This window comes from Schistocerca cancellata, chromosome 1 (assembly GCF_023864275.1).
Source record: "Schistocerca cancellata isolate TAMUIC-IGC-003103 chromosome 1, iqSchCanc2.1, whole genome shotgun sequence".
NCBI lineage: Eukaryota > Metazoa > Arthropoda > Insecta > Orthoptera > Acrididae > Schistocerca > Schistocerca cancellata.
The window spans coordinates 557114878-557137709 of NC_064626.1; the positions used below are offsets into that span (position 1 = coordinate 557114878).

The 22832-nt window shown below is 42.6% G+C and overlaps 1 protein-coding gene across 2 annotated transcripts in view; it reads left to right on the forward strand.

The window, feature by feature from the left end:
- LOC126180792 (cGMP-dependent protein kinase, isozyme 1) overlaps positions 1-22832 on the forward strand; it is a 597699-nt gene that overhangs the window by 227808 nt on the left and 347059 nt on the right. The window lies entirely within an intron of this gene.

Here is a 22832-nt window from a genome sequence, read left to right on the forward strand (position 1 = left end):
TGTGTGTGTCGTTCTTAGCGTAAGGTACTTTAAGTTAGATTAAGTAGTGTGTAAGCATAGGGACCGATGAGCTTAGCAGTTTGGTCCCATAAGACCTTGCCAAAAGTTTCCTAATTTTTTTTCCTTAACCTAAAGTCATTGCGACGGTCTTCTGGGACGCCGAAGAGGTTATTCTGTTTTATTTCTTCCATTGTGGTGCAACAATCAACTCGGAAATGTATTGTGCTACCCTCAGTAAATCGTAGTACCTTTGCCTTTGATCCAAATAAATACAGTTTCATTAGTTGATAATTTACGTCTATTACGAGTATATAAAGTAAAGGGAGAGGGTGACATATAGGTAGATTTGCCAAAGTCTTTATTTGCATTCTCGGTTACATGGTAAGTTCTATATGCGATGACATCGCGGTCGACGAAGCTCTCCAGGCCAGATACATTTGGGACTCCAGATCCACCTCGTACTATAGCAACGGTTAACCATCCGTTGCCATGTGTGAAGGAATCGTTGATGTCAATGCTGAAGTTCAACCGGCATCCACAGAAAACGGCAGGTCCATCCAGTAGAGAGTGTGCTGCGACAGACTTTATAGTATTCTTCTTCTTGTCTGCAGCAGAAGTTGTCATTTCGACGTCTTCAATTGTTTTATATATGGTCTGTCTTGACCGTCGATGATATCTTCTGTAATAAGGCATGGTGGCGGCGGGAAGCAGACCGTCGATGACGTGGAGCTTATTGATGCAGCAAGACGTTGGCTTCGATGTAGACCAGCAGAATGATACCTTGCGCCCATACAGCAGCTCCCACTAAGGTGACGTAAGGGCGCCGCATGGAACGGAGATTATGTCGATAAACAGGGTTTCTTAGCCAAGAGTGGGGGTTAATATGGTGCACTGAAATTCTGAATAAAACCAACTTACTTTCAGAAAAAGTGTCTGATTACTTATTGAACGCCCCTCTCACATTTCCTGTAAGGACCACGGAGATAAGATGAGAGAAAGTAGGACTCGTACGGCGGCTTTCATTTTTCGTTCTTCCCTCGCTGTGGTTGCGAGTGGAACAGAAAGGAAATGACTAGCAGTGTACCAGCGGTGCGGTGCGTACAGTGGCTGCCGGTGTATGCATCTAGATGTAGACAGGACATTGACGAGGTAGTATACGAACTGTATCCTTTTCAAAGGATCTATCTCGTCGTTCTTCTCAGTAGATTAGAAACCATGGGAAACCTGAATTTCCATGGCTGGTACAGAGATTAGACACCTGAGTGGCCCGGATGCCTTGTGCACAGCTACATCTACACCCTAGTGTCTCGGATGCCTTGTGCATTGCTACAACTCGGTCAGTGACGTGGCCGACGGGTGATCATCCGAATATTTGTAAAAATGTAACCACTTGCTGCAGAAAATTTTGTTCGTTTATATCGCCACGTGATCATGCAATATCCAGTTCAGAATACCGATTTAAAAAAGAGAAAATGAAAAAAATAAGAAGAAGAAATCCTTGCACCAAGGTGACGGAAACGAAATTTCGGTGTCAGATCTCGTCGTGTCCCACGCTGAGGAAGTGTGTCCTTGGCCCGGCGTCCCTTCTCTCGGGGAGGAGGTCGGGACGTTGGCAGCTGTGTGTGGTGTGGTGTGGTGTGCCAGAGACGGCCGGCCTCGTGCCTTTCCGCTGTGGCTGCGCCGCCTGCTCGCCCGCTTTACGACCCCCGGACGGGGCAGCTGGGGCATCGCGTGCTGCCGCTCGGCCCGCAGATGCGAACGCCATCAGCGTTACGTAAAACCAGCACAGTCCGCCCTGGCCCACGCTCACACGGCTTCCACGTCACCGTGCTGCTACACCGAAATAAACATTGCGCTATGTACTGGAAGCGACAACTACCTGCTACGTTTGAAAAATGTTCAAATGTGTGTGAAATCTTATGGGACTTAACTGCTAAGGTCATCAGTCCCTAAGCTCACACACTACTTACCCTAAATTATCCTAAGGACAAACACACACACACACACACACGCACACGCACACGCACACACACACACACACACCCATGCCCGAGGGAGGACTCGAACCTCCGCCAGGACCAGCCGCACAGTCCATGACTGCAACGCCTTAGACCGCTCGGCTAGTCCCACGCGGCTGTTACGTTTGATCTATGAGTACACAGCATGTTGCGTCTCCAGTTTTAATGCCTTGAAAACGTTCCCATAAGTCGGCCGGTGTGGCCGAGCGGTTGTAGGCGCTTCAGTCAGTAACTGCGCTGCTGCTGCGGTCGCAGGTTCGAATCCTGCCTCGGGCATGGATGTGCGTGATGTCCTTAGGTTAGTTAGGTTTAAGTAGTTCTAAGTCTAGGGGAATGATGACCTCAGATGTTAAGTCCCGTAGTGCTCTGAGCCATTTGAACCAAAACGTTCCCATCTCTAAGAAATTTTACCCAAAATGAACAATAACGCGGTGACTACTTTCAGGGGAAGTATCTGGTGGTTATAATTTAAGTGCAGCTATTCACAGAGGTCATATGGCAGCGTAACTTGGTAGATATTCTAATACTTTAATGTGGAACAAATTTAACCTGAAAAAAAAAATAGTTCCAACTGGCCACCAGGTTCAAATCTGACGCCATGAATCCAAGAAAGACAGAAAGAAGTGTTCCCATATCTAATGGATTAGGAACGGAACGTGGGCAGAAAAGGTCAAACAAGTATTAAAGGCACAGTTTAGATGTAATTTTTAACCGCCGCCTACACAATTTTTTCAACATGAGCACCGGAGACGTCGACGAGATGTTCTACAGCGCCAGATTTGCAGCTAATGGCCAAAATCGGAACTAATTTTTTATCCAGCGTAACTCGGTTCCACATTACCGCGTTAGCATTTCTACCAAGTTTCGCTGTCATACGATAGTTGCAGCCCCCCCTTGATCTCTGTGAGTAGCTACACTTTAACCTATGAGCCCGTATCATAGTACGTCTCAGATTTTAATACCTTGAAAAAAATCCCCTTTCCATGAAATTTTGTCCATTAGTGAGCAATAACACGATGTGACTGTATTCAGTGAAAGTAGTACCAATTTCGAAAGTGCAACGAAATAATAATGAGACATTTAACACAAGATAAATTCCAGCCAAAATCGTCAACGGACAAAATTCTCTCGGGCTTCGAAGCGCGTCAAGCGGTTTAAAATCCACAAGCTTTCGGCTGGGTGCTCCGCGCCCGTTGTCAAGTGATAAGTCTCTCGAATGATTGCAGCTGCCATGCGCATGTAGCCGCGCCGCCTTCAGTGACGTCACTGGTGCTCTCTGTAGCTCCATACTCGTATATGTAATGTCTTCGTTGGGCGCCTGCTGCGCCTCCTTCTGTTTACCGATGGCCGGATCCCAAGCGGTGCTTAGCTGCAGGCCGCCGTCTTTATTGAGGGTGTTACCATAAATTTTTATTTCGATCGCTTCTTTTATGACGCTACCTCAGAAACTATTAGTCCGTGTAATACTAGATATATCAGAGAATTCCGTTTTCAAGAGCATGTTCTGCTACCGCCGATTTCTCAATATACTGTAAGCGAAAACATCTCTCATATTCTACACAGTGCTGTTCAATTGTATGCCATTCTGTCCGACTTGAAACAATTCACACATACACGTTATTTTATATACTCATGGCGTACTGACCTCCGTAGTCTTTCACAGGCCTCATTAGCTGTCGATTTTTTGCAGGAGCCCTGAAGCCCGAATTGATTTGATGCCTCTTCAGCAGTCTGCTTATCTTTCCTGTTATTAAGTCCCAGATCGGCAGAAACGCAAGCTTCTTCGTGTCCTCCTCAGAGGCCTTCTGCTTACGTTCTTGCGAAATCTGACGGTTGTTGGAGCCGTTTTCCTAGAATACCTTTCATAAGTTAGTTTTCAGCTTCTGAAGCGGCTTCCGTCCGATGCAACAATGGCCTCTGAACGGAACTTTTCTGTGAAATGTGGCGATAACTGGCAGCGTGCAGATATCGGTCCGTCAACATTGCGGCCGAGACATCAAAAACGGCAAGCCACCACGTGTCCAGGGCGATGTTTTAGCCTGTGGTATCCTGAGGAATCAGCGGTAGCAGAACATGCTATGGAACACGGACACAGTGTTACATTCACCGAGATGTCTGTTGTTAGTTGGAGAATAGTTTCTGGGATAGCGTCAAAAAAGAAGCGACCGAGATAAATATTTCCGACAATTGGAGCGAGCACCAGTGACGTCACTGAACGCGGCTATATAAGGACGACAGCGGCAATCATTCGACAGCCACCTCTTGACAATGTCCGTGGAACAATCGGCCGAAAACTCGTGGATTTTAAACCATTTGGAGCGGCTGGATGCCCGAGAGAATTTTAGTAGTATATATCACCGCGAAACTGTGCATTCGAAAAACCTTCAACTGTTCTACTACAAATCCTTTTACTACACGCTATCACCCTTTGTAGAAGTGGTACGTGCCATAGAGATGTAACAGCATATTGCATTTTCTAACACCTAATAAGTCGAAAATGATTCACACGAAAACAAGGTCTGCATGTATTTTTCGCTGCAGCAGGTGTCTTCAACATCTCTGCAGCTCGCACTCACAGTAGTTAGCTGAAAATTGAAAATAAACTCAGAAAATAACGTTGTTGCTGAAGATGGTTTAAGAAATGTTACCTCTGCCGAAGACAGTTCAAGAAATATTTCATCTGAGCGTGGTGCTTTCATGAACAAGGCTTAAAACACCACATGTGCTGAAGAGCAGCTATGGTTGGAAGAATGCAAAAGTACTTCGTGAGGGTAAGAATTCATCAGACAGTTGTATTTAAAATCTGTTATTATTCAGAAAACAGACATAAAAAACTAATGAATAACACATACAAATGTACTTAGCGGACTATGTCGGTGTACAAATCCACATGCTTACAAAAGAAAAAACGTAACTCCACAGTAATAACGAATGGAATAATGAGTGGAAAATTAATGTGATAAGCCACTCATATGCTCGGATGACCGAATGAAAAGCAGATGTTGACCCCCACCTACTATAACAAAAAGGCGAATCAATACAAAGAGCTAGCATTGCTCACGTGCAACAGTATTGGAAAGCACGTCCCTTAAATAAACCTGAAAAATCACGGAACATACAATTATGCCAGTGTAGCATGAGCAAGTAACAATCTCACAAATAATCACGGACGACATAACTTCAACAACAATTTCGTACATCATATTAGATGATGCAGGAAAGCCTACAACTCTGTCATTCGTGATTTAAAAATGAAAACTCCACCAGTTACTTATTTTTCGATGCATAGCACAACGCGTTTCGTGAATTTATTCTCATTTTCAAGCGTATTTGTGTACATGAATATGTTTGGTCTGTTTGCATGTGTGTCCTCCATTATACACAATATTACACCCACACACACAAAAAAACATCGCTTACACTGGTTGTTTCCTAAAATATGCTACAAAGATATTACGACTCTATGGCATGACAAAGAGTCTTGTCACAGTCAGAGCTGTTACAGTGCTACTGGATTACAAAAATTGTTACAGTTATCATATGCATGGGAAACATTTGTAGAAATTAAATAATTCATTATCTAGTTTGTCACTGAGGATTATTTCTCCTTTTCAGTGGGTGTCCAGTGTTTTTTATGTGTGCTGCTACTGCCGATTTTGTAAATTGGTTATGTGTGTAACACTTGATGTGTTCATGGTATCTTATTTCAAAATTACTGCCAGTTAGTCCTGTTTAGTAGCTTGAGCAAGTTTTACGTGTTTTTTATATTTCTGAGTATGAGAATTTATATTTTTTAGTGTTTAATGTCTGGATTATTTTATGTTGTAGTTTGTTGATTGTGAAGAAAGATACTTTCACTTTATGTGACCTAAGTAGCTTGCTATTTTCTGGTAAATCTTACATACATAAGGTATGGTAGCAATACAGTTGATTGTATAAATGGTTCCTTCTAAAGTTCCAGGAATTTTTTTCCTATTTCTTATTTGTTTTTGCACACTGTCTATCATTGTACTGGGGAAGTCACTGGCCACTGCAATTTGTTTAGTGATGTCTAATTTTTTCTCCTTGTCTTCTTGTTTCATTGCGATTTTCTTTGCTCTGTGTGTCATCGTTTTATATGCTAATTTTACTCAAAGGTGAAACTATAGACGGTAATAACATCATAAATTTGCTTCATAATGTACACATAAAAATAAATGTCACAACTCGATACCAAAGAAACAATACCATTAATTGTCTAGATTTTTGCATACAAACAAAAACCAGGCACAATTTCAAGACATACAGAAAAAAGACAACCTCCATCTACATAATCCCCACCACATCATGTCACTTAGATGCGCACAAGAAAGCTGCATACAAAATGATGATACACTGGGCAAAGAAAATCCCAGTGAAAGAAAGATCAGTAGAAAGAGTTAGACATGATCAAACAAATTGCGGTCGCCAATGACTTTTCTAGCTCAGTGACAGACAGTATGCAGAAACAAATAAGGAAAAAGAAAGAAATTCCTGACACTTAGAAGGTACCAATAAAAATACAATCAACTCTATTGCTACCATATCTTACATATGTAAATTTTCCCGTAAAATAGCAACTCTACTTCTTCTTCTTCTTCTTCTTCTTGTTTGACTCTACAGTCCTTGAAGAACCTTGGCCTCCTGTATCACCTGCCTCCATTCTTCTCTGTCCATCGCCTTCCTTCTCCAATTTCGTATTCCCATCGCCTTTAGATCTTCTTCCATATCGTCCAGCCACCTTTTCCTGGGTCTACTTCATCTCCTCCTCCCGACAGGTTTTCCCATGAAAACTTTCTTGACACTCTGGCATTCTCTATATATGTCCTGCCCCTCTTATCCTTAATTTTAGCAACCCTACTTAGGTCACATAAAGTGAAAGCAGCTTTCATCACAATCAACGAACTACAACAAAAACTATTCCACATTATAAACAAAAAAAGATAAATTTTCATACTCAGGAATAAACAAAAAAACACGTAAAATTTGCTCAAGCAACTAAATAGAACAAACTGGCTGGAATATTCAAATGTGATAAAATGGACATACCAACTGTTACACACATAAGCTATTTACAAAATCAGCGGTAGCAACACACATAAAAAGCACTGGACAACGATTCGAAAACATAGAAGAGGATCTTAAGATACTTTACCACTTGCAAAAATCTCATACAATGGATTTAATGAAGGAGTGTGAAATTTTTTTATGCCACAAAAAGCAGGGAGAAAGAATTCTGAGCGACAAACTAGATAGTGTATCAGTTTCTTCAAAGGTTTTTCCTGCACATAATAACTAAAAGTTTTATAAATCTGTACATTTCTTAATTAGAAAAATAAAGCATTTCTTAATTTAATAGCCAGTAGTGGTAAAAATTGCAATCTATCTTCAGAAAGACGTAAGACAGGCCGAAAATCAAACATACAAACATCACGAAAATATTTAAGCAAATGCACAAATACACTTGAAAAGGTGAATAAATTCTCGAAACACATTGTGTTAAGCATAAAAAAAATAAGTAACTGGTGCAGTTCTCATTATTTTAATCATGAAATTCAGCAAGCTGATTTTAGTATTACAATACAAATTTCTGTACACGTCGGCAGCGCGCAGGTGTTCACAACTCCAGACGGAAAGCAATGTGCTTTGTCGGCCTGTCGACGCTACCCTAGCGATTTCAAACCTCGGCACTCCGAGTGTATTAGGCTGGCGCGATTCAACGTTCAAAGCGTTCGCTAGAAACACGCTTTGCACCACCAAAACAAGGCTTAAGCTACTTTAACAGTCGGAAACCTTGTCTTTAGTGTCTCTGAATCACACAAGTGCTTTGCAACTCGTGCAGGAATACACAACATAACAGTGGCCCCCTCCTGGAAACTGGGACACAGATTTTCTATTCATTACAAACGATTCACGTTTTTCTGGAAATGAGTGGTCGTAATTTTGGTGACCCACAGACTTAGAATGTAGGGGAGGAGGGGGGGGTCCTCTGTGGATCAAAGAATACTACACAACTTGGGTTAATTTAGTTGTCAAAAAAATGGTTCAAATGGCTCTGAGCACTATAGGACTCAACTGCTGAGGTCATTAGTCCCCTAGAACTTAGAACTACTTAAACCTAACTAACCTAAGGACATCACAAACATCCATGCCCGAGGCAGGATTCGAACCTGCGACCGTAGCGGTCTTGCGGTTCCAGACTGCAGCGCCTTTAACCGCACGGCCACTTCGGCCGGCTCTTAGTTGTCAGACTGTTCACGGGAAATTACATCGTTTTCTTGTCGCGGTGGCTATTTTCCGCTGGTTTGCAGTCGTGGCGAATGTGGATCTTATAAGAACACTGTCAGAATCGAAGCCAAACAAAAAAAATGGTTCAAATGGCTCTGAGCACTATGGGACTTAACAGCTGAGGTCATCAGTCCCCTAGAATTTAGAGCTACTTAAGCCTAACTAACCTAAGGACATCACACTCATCCATGCCCGAGGAAGGATTGGAACCTGCGACCGTAGCGGTCGCGCGGTTCCAGACTGAAGCGCCTAGAACCGATCGGCCACACCGGCCGGCGAATCTCAACACTTCTTTCTCACTTGCTCATACATCTCTTACCCAGTTGCAGAAAATGACAGTTGGAACACGCAGCACAGCTCAAATAATGGTTGACTTCAGCTACACGACAACCATCCTCAGACATCCTCAGACATCAGTGGGACACACTCTTTCTCTGCTGCCCATAGCAATTACATCGTACTTCACTACCTGTTCAGGACAAACAAGATATGTCATGGCTTGCTGAGAGTGCAGTCAGTTTTATTAGAGCGACTGCAGTAGACTCCAAGGAAAATGTAGGATTGGTCGTCTGCACCATGTTTATTGACCCATTGCGATTTTCTGTTCTAGAAGAGAGGAAAAAACTGAGATTTCGAGATCAAAGGTACCGAGTGGTTATAATTAAAGTGCAGCTTCTCACGGAAGTCCATTGCGGGCTGTAACTATCGTAAGGCAGCGAAACTTGGTAGATATTCTAATGCGATAATTCAGGAGCGATTAAAGCTGGAAAAAAAATAGTTTCAGTTGTGGCCGCCAGGTGCAAATGTGGCGCTGTACACACTTCGTCAGACATTATGACATCCACGCTGTCATTTGACAAGCCATAACCTCTGTGAATAGTATCGTTGTTGAGAAGAGAGACTATGCGTCGTTAGTGAAGCTGTTTTATGCGAACAGCAGAAATTACAGTGCTTCATTGAGAGAGTATCGCCGACTGAAAGGTCTGAGGAGGGCCCGATGTCATTAAATGATTTAAAGATGATGATAATGAAATTCGAAAACACCGATAAGCTTGGTGTTCCATCTGGAAGAGGAAGGGTTCCTATCCCGGTGGGAGTTATTGACGAGGTTACTCTTACTGTAACTGACTATGCAGCACATGTGACGCATAGTGCTAGTGCTCGTGCAGTGTCACGAGAATTGTCCATCCCGTGGTCAACAGTACGGACATTTTTGCGATGTATGATACACTGGTACCCGTACAAGATCCAGACGGTGCAGCAACAGAAACCTCATGATCCGCAGCAACATTCTGAATTCGATCTTTGGTTTCTGGCACTAGGGCTGTAGCTAGTAAACGGGCACATGTTGGGGTTGACTTGTGGGCCAGGAAGAGGGAGTCTATAGAAGTTGCCTTTGGATAAGATGTGGAGGGTAGCAGCTGCCTAGAGTTGTTTAGGACTGAGGAGACAACTGGCTAATGAGCAAGTTTGTAGAGTGTATAGGTATTTGCAAGGTGACAGAGAAATTTTAGGATAGGAGATAAGTTTTAATAACTGGTGGAGTATACGTACACGGAAGGCGGATACGGAAGGCGAGGACAAGTGCACGGCGTACCTAGGACTTCCTTGGAGTGGAAAATTTTAGGGCATGCGGAAGTCGAGCTGTAATAGCGAAAGTGAGGTGCTTCGTATAACCATCTGTGCATTATTATTGAGACATCTGCAGTACATAAATCTTGTTGGTTACAAGTTGTTTTTGCCACGTTAAGCATTACTTCATTCTCTTACTGAAACATGTTTTACATAATCAGTAGTTTGATCTAAATCGGGTGGACGCAAACATTTCTTATGACCACTCCCAGGTGACCCTCGCTGACTACTCAAAGCATTCCAGCCATTGCAGTACAGCCGCTAAACGACTAAATAAATATTGATGATAAGTGTGCGGTACCACGCTGTATCGCCACAAATCCATCTTCTATCCGTCTCTGAGTCTTTCCGTATGCAGTTCAGGATCTTCTTAGTCTTATGTTCAATCATTTTGTATCGCTAAAGGCCTAGCTCATCTGCATTTCACTTTCGTAACAATCACTGTCACGTTCTCAACTATTTTTGCTCAAATGTTTGAGCAGAGCGAGGACAAAATTCCCTAAAAATTTCATAGTCCAATTTTGTCCCAGTTTTCATAGCCAAACGAAGAGTGGAGAATGGACAAATGGGGTATTAAATTGGAAGCGCATCGTATAGTTCTGAGAAAACAACATTTAGTTGAAAGAAATCAGGGTAATAAAGAAAAATTTAATTAGTGATTTCAGGGAAAACTGAAATATTTCAGTGCAGCTGCGTTCTTTTGATATATACAGTGTTGATAATAATAATAATAATAATAATAATAATAATAATAATAATAATAATAATAATAATAATAATAGAATACCGATCAATATTTAAATATAATATATTCATATTGGCTAAACAAAACTTAAAAATAAAAAAAAATTGAAAAATGGTCAAATGTTTTTTCAAATGATTTGTCTAAAGTAAGAGGTAAGATATGTCATACGCTCGAAATCACGCCCAGCAAATGAGGTGGCGATTGAGTATTTAAATTTCAATGCTTAGCCCGGAATCTTAGAGGTTATTTGTTTCATGGGTTATGTGGACAGTACAGTGTTGTTTGCTGTACTTTATTTCGTGCATCATTCAAAGTCGTGTTAAATGTTTCCCTAAACAATTTCATTTCTTTTAGACAAATCATTTCACATAGCATTTGACCGTTTTCTTTTTCAAACCTTGTTCCTTTATCCAATGTTTTTAGTATGCAGTTTTTCATTGCTTGTTGGGCATCATCAATTTAGGGAATTTTGTACGCTTTTAGCGATGATGCTTCATTTCTGCAAGTTGAAAAATGCCCTAACTCTTCAATACTTACGTAAGTCTATAGAGTGTAGTGGTCACTGTCATTATAGATAAGATGTTCTCAGTTGCTAGATCTCTTCAGTTTCTTCTAAGACGATCGTTAGCTGAACAAAACTATCCTGAGACATAAGAAGGTTCTGGGGAAGATCCCAGTAGAGGCGTAGAACGATTGCGTAATTAGGAATTGAAGAAGAACGTAACGCTACCTAACAACCTAGACGATTCTGCCTTTAACGTTAAAAAATTCGCAATAACTACACTGTCTGTACGTTTCACTCGTACCTTCAGAGTAGATTTAGACAGATTCCAATAAAAACATCAGAAAACACAGGAGACCATTTTTGAAACTCCACTCATCTCGGCTTTCCCTGAGACAGAGCAGAATCTGTAGCGAACACTTTTTCTTTCAGGCACACGGTAAATACTGCGCTGTGCGAAGTAATTAAGTTCCCAGGAGAAAACAGAAAAGTATCAGTAGGGGAAGGGGGGGGGGGGCGTTGGATGGAACGTGCCCCTTTTGTGGGAGGCGAGACGTTCGCCTTTCGGGGGCTCCATCCTCCGCTTCCGTGAACAAATGACTTCCGTCTTCGTCCCTTTATTCATTACCTTCATTTAGTGCCGAAATAGATTAAATGCTTTTTCTGCCTTACTCGAACTGTTTGCAGAGAGGACCGAATACGACTAACGTCTCTGCAGTTTGACAAACGAGTCTAATCATAATATGATAATATGTTTTTATTTTCTGTACCGTAGAATTAGAGGCAAACTGTTATCAGTCACTTTATTCGCTTAAATAATTCCTTACGCCGAGGGACAATAAAATGGTCAAAGATTGTCGTAAATTACACGAAACTTTCACTGTATGACAATGTTCGTCAAGAAGAATGACCTGGCAGGGTACACTCAAAAATGTAAAGGAAAATGCGCTCGCAATCATACATAGAAATGTATAGGGTGTCCCAAAAGCCAGTGTGCGCCTCTCGACCTCGTACACTTGGGGAAACAAATAATTGTTTTGTTGGTATTCGTTTGCAAAAGAGCAGTAGAACTTCACGTATCGTGACCACCAACGCATGACCTCAATAAGAAAGATCTGCAAATGAAAGAATTTTGACCAATGTTTGTGTATGTGCTACATGGCAATGACATGTAACAGCGAGTAGCAGTATTCCGCACTTTGTTGATGAATTTAAGAAATATATAGCAGTTAACACGGGAGGCATATAGTTTTCTGGTCTAATGAAAATTTCTCTGTGAAAGAGTTGGAGAGGAACCCACCTCATGTTATGGTGTGGACCGTAATGCCACTTCTTTATCCGTTCGGACAAAATTTTTTTCACTGGTACGGAATGGGAATCCTTTTTTGGAAATATTTCAGATGCTGTCAGTACCTCAGATAGAAGGCAAGGCAATGTTGGTACATTTGTGGTTACAGCAGGACGAATTTGCAGTACACTTTGCTATCCTGGTGCGCGAGTTCATTAACGAACAATTTCGTGGCCACTGGACTGGACCACATTGAAATGGCCACCATGCAGTTTGGGCCTTATCACGCTAGACAGTCATTACGCGGTATATTCAAGTCCAATGGCCGGCCGCGGTGGTCTAGCGGTTCTGGCGCTGCAGTCCGGAACCGCGGGACTGCTACGGTCGCAGGTTCGAATCCTGCCTCGGGCATGGGTGTGTGTGATGTCCTTGGGTTGGTTGGGTTTAAGTAATTCTAAGTTCTAGGGGACTTATGACCTAAGATGTTGAGTCCCATAGTGCTCAAAGCCATTTGAACCATTTTTTTCAAGTTCATTGTGGCTCAATGTCGATCTAACAAAGAATCGAGCAAAACAATTGAGGAATCCTTTCGAATCATAGCTCGTGAGATTCTCCGCAGTGTTGCAAGAAGGATATGAAGGCGCAATGATCTCTGTGTAAGGTACAATGATGCACCAACAGACCAGATGGATACATAGATTTTATGTGTAAGTACTCCAATACGTAAGGGAGAATTCGATTGAAAACTAGATAGCTGGGAAACAGTAATTAAACCGTTTATAATTTCAAAAGTAATCGCCTTAACTATTACTATATTTATACTAATCTGATACAGGATGATCAGTGCCTTCTTGGAAAAATGTTTGCGTTTGCTAACGGTACCATGGTTGTGACGAGACCTGCACGTCTTCGCCCGAAGCAAATCTACGGCCACGAATATCTTTCTTCAGGGCTCCAAAAGTATTTAAATCGTATGGTGAGAGGGACTGTGTGCGGGGAATCCCACATTTTAGCAAGGTTTTTTCGTCTACGCTGCAGGAGCTTCGCTGGCAACCCGTTTCATATCCTCCACGCAGATGGCGAGCACGAAGAGAAGTAGTATAAACTCTGGCATTATCTTCCTGAAATGTAAGCTATGGATGGCTTGCCATGAAGGTCAAGAAAACGGGGCGTAGGATATCGTCGACGTAACGCTGTGATGTAAGGGTGCCGTGGATGACTACCAAAGGGGTCCTGCTATGAGAAGAAATGTCACTGCAGACTATCATTCGTGGTTGTCGGGCCAAATGATTGGTGGGATACCAATCTGACTTTCGCTCGCCTCTGTCCGGGACGTTCCCACACACGTTATCGCTGGTCATCGGGGAGAAGTTAGAAGCGGGACTCACCACTGAAGACAGTTCTACTCCAGTCAGTAAGATTCCAGGCCGAAGACTTGTCTGGAGACACACCACACAGCAGTGGTATACCAACCTGACTGTCGACCGCCATACTGCCCGATAACAAGGAGTGATACTCTGGGGTGGCATTTCTTTTCATAGCAGCACCCCTTCGTTATCATGCGCGGCATCCTTACACTACAGCGAAACGTCGACGACATTTTGATCACTGTTATGTTGCTCTTCATGGTAAGCAATCCAGGGCTTACATCTCGGCAAGATAATAGCCGCCCACACATGGCGGAATGTTTCTACTTCTTGTCTGCCAAATCTTACCTTGGCCAGCAAGGTCGCCGGATCTCTCCCGAATTGAGAACGTTTGGAGCATTATGGGCAGGACCCTCAAACTAGCTCGTGAATTTAACGATCTAAAGTGCCAGTTCGATAGATTTTGGCACGATACTCCTAAGGAGGACATCCAAGGACTTTATCAATGAATTTTTTGGAGTGTACTATTGTAACTAAGAGGCACAGGGACTTCTGGCACGCTTTTTGGAATCCGGTGGCCGATTAATTCCCACAACGATTGCTTACTGCTCACCAAGCAGTGTACCATGGTTTAAATAGTAGGTCTCCCAATGACCAACTCCCTTTGAAGTATCGCTGTTGCCCTGACAGACTTTTTCGTTTCTCTATCAATATCTTCTAAGATAAGCTGTGCAATGTGTGAGAGCATGCTACGAGCTTTTAACCTCTCGCGAAGGAACATGGTACAGAACAAAGGAACAGGATAAGAGATGGGTGCCGGCAGCCTCGTAATTCCCCACAAAATACATCAACGGCATCGACGACCTTCGATCTTTGTGTCAATTCATTGCAGTTGTTTCAAGAATTATTTTTTTCCTCTACGGACCTTCACGGTAAGACTTAGATTACGTAGTCTTAAAACCTATAACGCTGTCTCTGTCTGTGATAGCAAATCACATGGCGTTCTAGGGCCTACTCATCATTTGATTTCCATGAACTATGTCCCTTGTCAGCTCATCCAATGAACTGTTAATCGTTTAGTAATACTCTTTAAGGATACCATTGTACGCAATACATACAGCAGATACACTTCCATTTTCCTAGGGGAACCCGAACGCTAACGAAAAAATTTCGGAAGTTGTTCAGAGAAATTTGCTGTTTCCCGCATCTCTTCTGATACACCAGTGGTTGAGACTACCATGATTCATTATCTTGTATTTTCATTCTGTTATAATAATAATAATAATAATAATAATAATTGCGTGTGGTTCAGTGGCCGGGTGCAACTCTTCCAACTGAACACTACTTCAGCTACTTGAGTGTCCCTAACCTATCCCAGCCATACAACTGGGGAAACGGGGACTATGGTTTAACATGGAATCCGAACCACGTGCCGTTCCTGACGACTCCTCACTTTGTTGAGAAGTTATGGTTGGATCAAAGGCAGCCAACGTTTCCCTGGTCCCGCATCGCTTTACCGTTGAACCATTAGGCTTGAAGTTTATGTTGAATTTCAAAGTTAGTACGTTGACTGTCTGCGTTTCCTCGTTCTTCGTACTGAAACAATTTGCCGTCGCTTTTCTATTTTTCAGACTACAAACGCCTTTGCTTACAACGATCAAGGCGGTTGCCAAGCATTTCGAATTTTCATTGTTATCATTAGGTATTCGCTTGGTTTGCACTAAATTTAAGCAACAGTTTACAGCTGCTGTATCATATGTTCTTGCCACGTGCTGCTATTAATGGAAATTTATTGCACTATATTAGTTTAAGATGGATCAAATCCGTACCTGCAATATTAATTTCGTCCTTTGATTCTGTGGTAAAAATCTTGCCACAAAACACTGTTTGCTTCATACAGTTCATTATAACATACAGTTGGCCTAAAAATTATTTTCTTTTCTTATCTCCTGCCAAACATTTTTCGTAATGGACATTCTTTAATTATAACTTAGCTGTCGACGTATCCTTGCTGCGGTTGAAAGCCGTCCAAACGTCTTAGCAAAATTTGCGGCGTTCGAATTTTGTCCTTCAGGGAATCTGGAGTGAACAATCAGCTCATCAATGATGAACGGAGTTCGTTAAATCACCTTCGGCTGGCTCACAATGGAGACCCTAAAGTTTCCGAACAAAGGGGAACCAGGATGCTTCAGCGAACTTACACGCTTCATTCAGATCTCGTTAAAGCTGAGGGCTACGGCTGGCCGCCACTCCAACACATAATTCTCATCCCCGTGTCCCCACGAAAAGCCAGGATGTAAAGCAAAACATTGCCACTGGTCCACGTGCTCCGTAACAACTAGACTAATCAGTCCGAATGTTGCTGTCCTCTGGGACATCAGTACTTTTTACATAAATCTCGCTAGGAGTATTGCAATCACGTTTTCCATAACAGGTTATTGTTTATCAATCTCTGTTCAGAGACGAAAACGACCCATTTTTGTATCCATCCTTATTACAAAGTTACTGGTCAATTTAAAAGCAAAATAGTATCCACATGATGATACTATTTTGACATATGGCAGCTACTTCGCTCGTAAATTAACGAGTTACTTTGTAACAAAGAAAGATCTGAACATGTGCTGTTTGTAATCTGGAACCCCTAATATTTGAAAAGAGTTTGAGGCTCCTCTGCTAAATACAAACCAATTCTGTCTCTCCTTTTTAATACGTTATTATCATTATTTAATTAATTAAAAATTTATTCTTTATTTATTTATTATTATAAATAAATATTCTTTATGTATGCTTTTGTTTTAATTTTTGTTGGTTTAGCTTAGTTCCTTATTTCCTTTTATCTTTAATCTCCTGGAAACCTGGAAAATATAAACATTTCGTTTTAAGTCCCACAGGTGAGCAAAGGATGTATTCCGCAGCGGCGATCTCGCCGAAATTCCTCGTCGTTATCTGCTCCTCGTGAAATTTCTAAAACCTTTACTCGCTTCGCGAATCGTTCGGCACATCTGTGTGCTATGTTGTTTGATGAACCTGGATGATAGGTCCAACAATTTACCAAGTTAAAGTTTATTAACTCGGAGATAATCTCTCGACGAATTATGACTGTTGAAAATACAGGTTCGCACTATCGTTCCTAACTTCACCTCCGAACGATCTACGTCTCGTAATATCTGTACCGTGATAATTAACTAATTTCGGTAAGGAGATATACACCCCTTGAATACTTGATGTTAGCTATTGGATTTTATTTCGTGCAAAAAACTATTTGAACATTTACTATATATAGTAATGGCGTCGGTAAGGAGATATACACCCCTTGAATACTTGATGTTAGCTATTGGATTTTATTTCGTGCAAAAAACTATTTGAACATTTACTATATATAGTAATGGCGTCTCACAACAATACAATCTCTCTCCTCGTCTCACACGTGCGATCTCTCCATTTCCTTCACAAAGAGTCACAAAAACAAAATCTTTGGTTCGGTAAGACACAGAGATGCGCTCGTTGCACGAAGCGTCCGATTCTCGCAGTGAGTATATGCCATTTATCATAATATAAATTCTTCGCACGCGACTGAGATATGCATATATTGACACACGATAACCTCCTTCTGTTGAACGCTGTCTGGTTGATACACCATAATCTTATGTGTTGCACTTAATTAGAGCAGTCTGCTGGACTGTAAGGTACAGCAATAAATAAATTTGCCGTTACTATATTCACTATGCATCAATCATAATTTAATGGCCGAGTCCTTGTAACCGCATATATTAATATCAAACAAGCACTTGATAATAATACGAGCAAGTTTCATTAGTATTCCATACCACCTAGGTAACGATATCGAAAATAATGAAAGGGAATGTTTTCAGTCTCTCATCAGTAGTGCAGCACTTTGATAGCGTGGAAGTCCCGCCACTGTGCAGCAGAGTCACACGGAGAATTTGGCCAGGTACAACGGAGCGGACCGGTCTTTCACTCACAGCCCAGCGGCAGCGGCGGTGAGAAGACGATGGCGTAGTGCAGCTGACGGTGATGTTCTTGAGATGTCTGCCCAAAGAGTGTTCCGCCTGCTGTGCGGCCGGTGTTATGTCGCTTTTCTCATTCACCCAGGCTGCCGACCTGCCTGGCCAGCGGTCAAGCGGAGTAGTCGCCGCCGCTTGTGACGGGGCCGCTAAACCCTGGATGTACAAGGTCTCCGCTATCGGTGCGTTTTCATCCATCGAAGGCGAAGGTACTGGGTGGCCCAAAAAGGATGGTCGGATTTGAACTGCGTAGTACCATTGAAAGGTGAGGAGGGGGGACCACTGCCGGCCGTCTGCAAGTCGGCCATTACACCCAGTTTGCCACGAGATGGCGCAGTGGACGGTCGAGCATCGTGTTTTTGCTGTGGAACAGTTTTTCAGAAATGATGAATCGTTTATTACTGTGCAACGATTGTTTCGACAACGTTTTGGTGTAGCGCGTGATGGACCCATTCCAGATCGCAGATCCATATCACGTTGGGTGACTGCATTCCGGACAACAGGGTCTGTCAAAAGTGGTAAATCTACAGGGCGTACACGTACGGCAGTTACTCCACAGAACATTGATGATGTTAGAGCGTCAGTGCTGCAAAGCCCGCGTCGTTCCACTAGGCGTCGTGCTCAAACTTTAGGCCTCAGCCGTAGTTCGTTGCAGCGTATTTTAAGCCGTGAGTTACAGTTTCACCCATACAAAATTATGATCACGCAAAAGCTGTATGATCGTGATTTTGAGCAGCGAAGACGATTTTGTGAATCAATGCTTGACATTTTGTACTCTAATAATGATGTTGTGCTTCTTATGTCAGATGAAGCCCATTTCCATTTAGACGGCTATGTCAATAAACAAAACTGCCGGTATTGGGCAGCAGATAATCCCAGAGAATCGCACCAAAAGCCTCTTCATAGTGCTAAGGTAACAGTCTGGTGTGGAATTTCAAGATTGGGGATTGTTGGTCCTTATTTTTTTGAGGAGAACAACGCTACAGTCACAGTGAACTCGAAACGTTACGTTAACATGCTACGTAGCTTTTTGGTGCCGAAACTGCGAGAGTTATATGTAAATCGAGATCGAATTTGGTTTCAACAGGACGGGGCCACGGCCCACACAGCCAATGACTCCATGTGTGTTTTAAGGCGGATGTTCCCCCACCACATCATCTCGCGTTTTGGAGATGTCCACTGGCCCGCGAGATCACCTCTCAGCCTGTGATTTTTTTCTTTGGGGATACCTAAAGTCAAAAGTCTACGTACAGAAGCCCCGAAACTTAATTGATCTGAAGGAGGCAATCAGTGCGGAAATTATGGCAATTCAAGAAGAAACAGTAGTGAAAGTGATGGAAAATTTCGAGGAAAGACTTGTGGAATGCATCACCGAGGAAGGACACCATCTTCCGGAAGTCATTTTCCGTACATGATTTTTTGTGGTTAGTTCTTGTAATTGGGTGCCTGGGAGCATTTAGTTACGTAATTGAATAAAATTAATTTGTAAAACTGATGGAGTTATAGTTATTTAAAATGTGACCATCCTTTTTGGGCCACCCTGTATATTGCCGCGACCTGTGAAGCATGCAGTGTGACATAGCTTTAGCGTCGTTGACTGACTTTCTCTGGATCGCTATTTAAAACCTGGCCACCAGTAGTTATTTGTTATCCCAGAAGCTTCCCGAAATTTCTTATGTTTCTAATGTTTGTGTATTCTGGAATATTCGATGCCTGTATAAGCAGCAGCACACTCTGTCCAGGACTTCAGTTCTGTTCTGGCTATACTTCAGTGTCCGTAATAAACGTACTTTCACTGATAAGAGATCTACTTCATCGAAGATCCTTCTTCCGAAATGGGACTTCATTGTGGTTACGACGTGACGATATTGTCGTGTATGCTGACTCAGATAATGAATACTAAGCCCTTACTTAACCTTCTACCATAATGTCACACACTGCTGCATTCACACCTGATGTTGCGCCTTACCTATGTGTGGCCTGTAAGGGTCACATTATGTGAGTATCTATTTTGTCTGAACAGGGTTCATCTACTTACAAAGAGAAAAATCATTCGGCACTGGTTAAATTAGAATCCAAATAGATGGGGACGTAATCTGAAAGTTTACGTTTCAGATTCACTAGTGAGCAGAACTTAAGAACGAATGTAAGTGCCAAGTGGCATAGCTCGATTGAACTTGTAGCAAACACAGAAAGATCCGCTACAGAAGGCAATCGAGAGAAGTACCCAAGAGACGAACAGAAATGGCACTTTTATTCGAGGGCAATAATTACACTGAATTCACCGCGAATCGTTATGGTTCCCTGGACATTACAAATGACGGGACAAGCTTTTTAAAAGGGCATGTGATCACCACGGACGGGAATGAATGCTGTGCAACTTTCTCCTACTGACCACAATGTTAGTAAGGGTGTTTCGCAGTAATGCGTTCCATTCCTTCACCAGATCGGTCGGCAACTGCCGAATGGTCAGAGGTGCATGTGGTCTTGCTGCAATACATCCCCGCAACGCATTCCACACGTGCCCCGTGGCTTTTAAGTCGGAGGATGAGGAAGCCAGTTCATTCGCCGAATATCCTCTTGTTCCAAGAGCTTCTCCACCTGCGCTGCTGTCATCTATAAAAATGAATCCAGGGCCGAGAGCACACTTGAAAAGACGAACGTGGGGAAGCAGTAACGCACATGGGGAATGAATACAGTGCCACAAAAACGTTGACCGGTGAGCGTATCTTTTCCAGAGATTTTAAGGTAAGTATGCCAAGTAGCGTTATGGCTCCCCACACCCCAACACCTCGACCAACAAAACAATCATGTTCGGCAATTTTCCTTCCCCCGTTTCGCCATAAGAAGGCACGCATAGCATCGCCGAACATGATAGGTTTGATGGCCCGGTGCTATGGTGTGTGTGAGTTGGGGGGGGGGGGGGTTCGTGGTCAAGCACAATCTTGCAGTGGCGTACTGACTTCCAAATGTTTGAACCCAGTACATTCATTGGGCAACGTTATTGTGACACTGTAATACGTCCCCGTGTGCGTCTTTTAAGGGGTGTATCGCCCTGACTTCATTTTCATGCATGACGACCATATACGAGGTGCGACAATAAAGTAATGAGACCGATTTTCTTTGTGAGATGTGGCAACCCTGCAGGCTTGCGTAGGCACAATATCTTTCACCTTGGTCTATAAGCTGCTTCTAGTCCAAGCATCGCATCGATGCAACTGCTCAGTACTGAGTCGTGCTGTAATAAGTTAACACGTGTTTGTGTCTCTCGTCACGGAAATGGAACCACATAATATTGCGCAACGGTATTCCTTTTCTTTTTGCGTTAAATTGGGTGAAAAGGCGACAACTTACTGTAAGCTTCAGAAGGCTTTTGGAGAGGAGGTTTTCTCAGATGCTTAAGTTTTTCATTGGCATAAAATGTTTAGTGAAGGCAGAATAAATGTTGAAGATGAAGACACCAGTGGACGACCATCAACCTCACGGACGGATGTCAACTTGGTCATAAAGAGTGGGTGCCTCCTGGACAAACAGTTAATCAATATTACTACAAATAACTTTAGAAAGACTTCGTAAAAGAGATTCGTGTCCATGTCAAAATTGCTGATAATTGGATTCTGCACACGATAGTGCGCCATCCCATACTGCTCTGTCAGTACAGCAATTTTTAACCTCAAAACAAATTTCAGTACTACCACAGCCGCCTTATTCACCAGATATTGCTCCGTGCGACTTTTTCCTATTTCCAAGAGTCAAAACGGCGGTCAAGGGTCACCATTTTCAAACAACACAAGATGTCCAAATAGCTGTGACGAGGATCTTGGAGGATATTACAGAAGATGAGTTCCAGAAATGTTATTATCAATGGCAGAAGCGCTCGAAAAAAGTGAGTGCAATCAGAAGGGAACTACTTTGAAGGAGACAACACTAGACTTGACTAAAAAGGTAAGCAACATTTTTTTGACACTAGTCTCATTACTTTACTGTCGCATCTCGTAGAACAGAGCTAGTTGAGAAGCACCTGGAACGAGAGGATATTTGGCGAATGGGCTGGGCTGGCCGTTATCTCGACTTAAACCTCATAGAGGATGCGTTGGGAAGACACATTGCAGCACGTCCACATGTACCATCTAATACCCGGCTGTTATCAACAGCGCTGGTAGAGGAGAGGAAAGCCTTACCACTAGAACTGCTGCCAACCTTGTGGCCACCACGGCAGCACGTTGCAGAACGTGCATTGCCGTCCGTTGAGATAACGAACCGTATTAAGAACAATGTCCCCTCTTTTGTTACGTCCAAGGGACCATCATAAATCGCAGTGACTTCATCGCAAATATTGTCTTTGAATAAAAGTGTTGTTCTGTTCGTCTCATTGCGTATTTCTTTCCGTTGCCTTCTGTACTACACTTTGCAGGTCTTTCTACGTATGGTTCAAGTTTCGTCGAACTTTATTAGTTATATTTGTACTATCTAGGACATCAGATCATACTGAAGTCCTTTCTTAACTACACGTTCGCTGTTATATCGGAAAGTGATAGTTTCTGAACCCTTACGTGCAGTAATATTTTTGCTTCTATAACGGAAGATCAAAAAGTTTCTGTTCAAGGCAACATGAACCCCTTGCCTACATGTCGGTGCGTATAAACCCGCATCGGAGTCGCACTAGGTTACATACATGCTGCAGCAACGGCCTCAAACTGAAACTCTTTATTGTCCATTATACACTACTGGCCATTAAAATTGCTGCACCAAGAAGAAATGCAGATGATAAATGGGTATTCATTGGACAAATATATTATACCAGAACTGACATGTGATTACAGAACAGCCACCTCTGGCCGTAATAACGGCCTTGACACGCCTGGGCATTGAATCAAACAGAGCTTGGATGGCGTGTACAGGTACAGCTGCCCATGCAGCTTCAACACGATACCACAGTTCATCAAGAG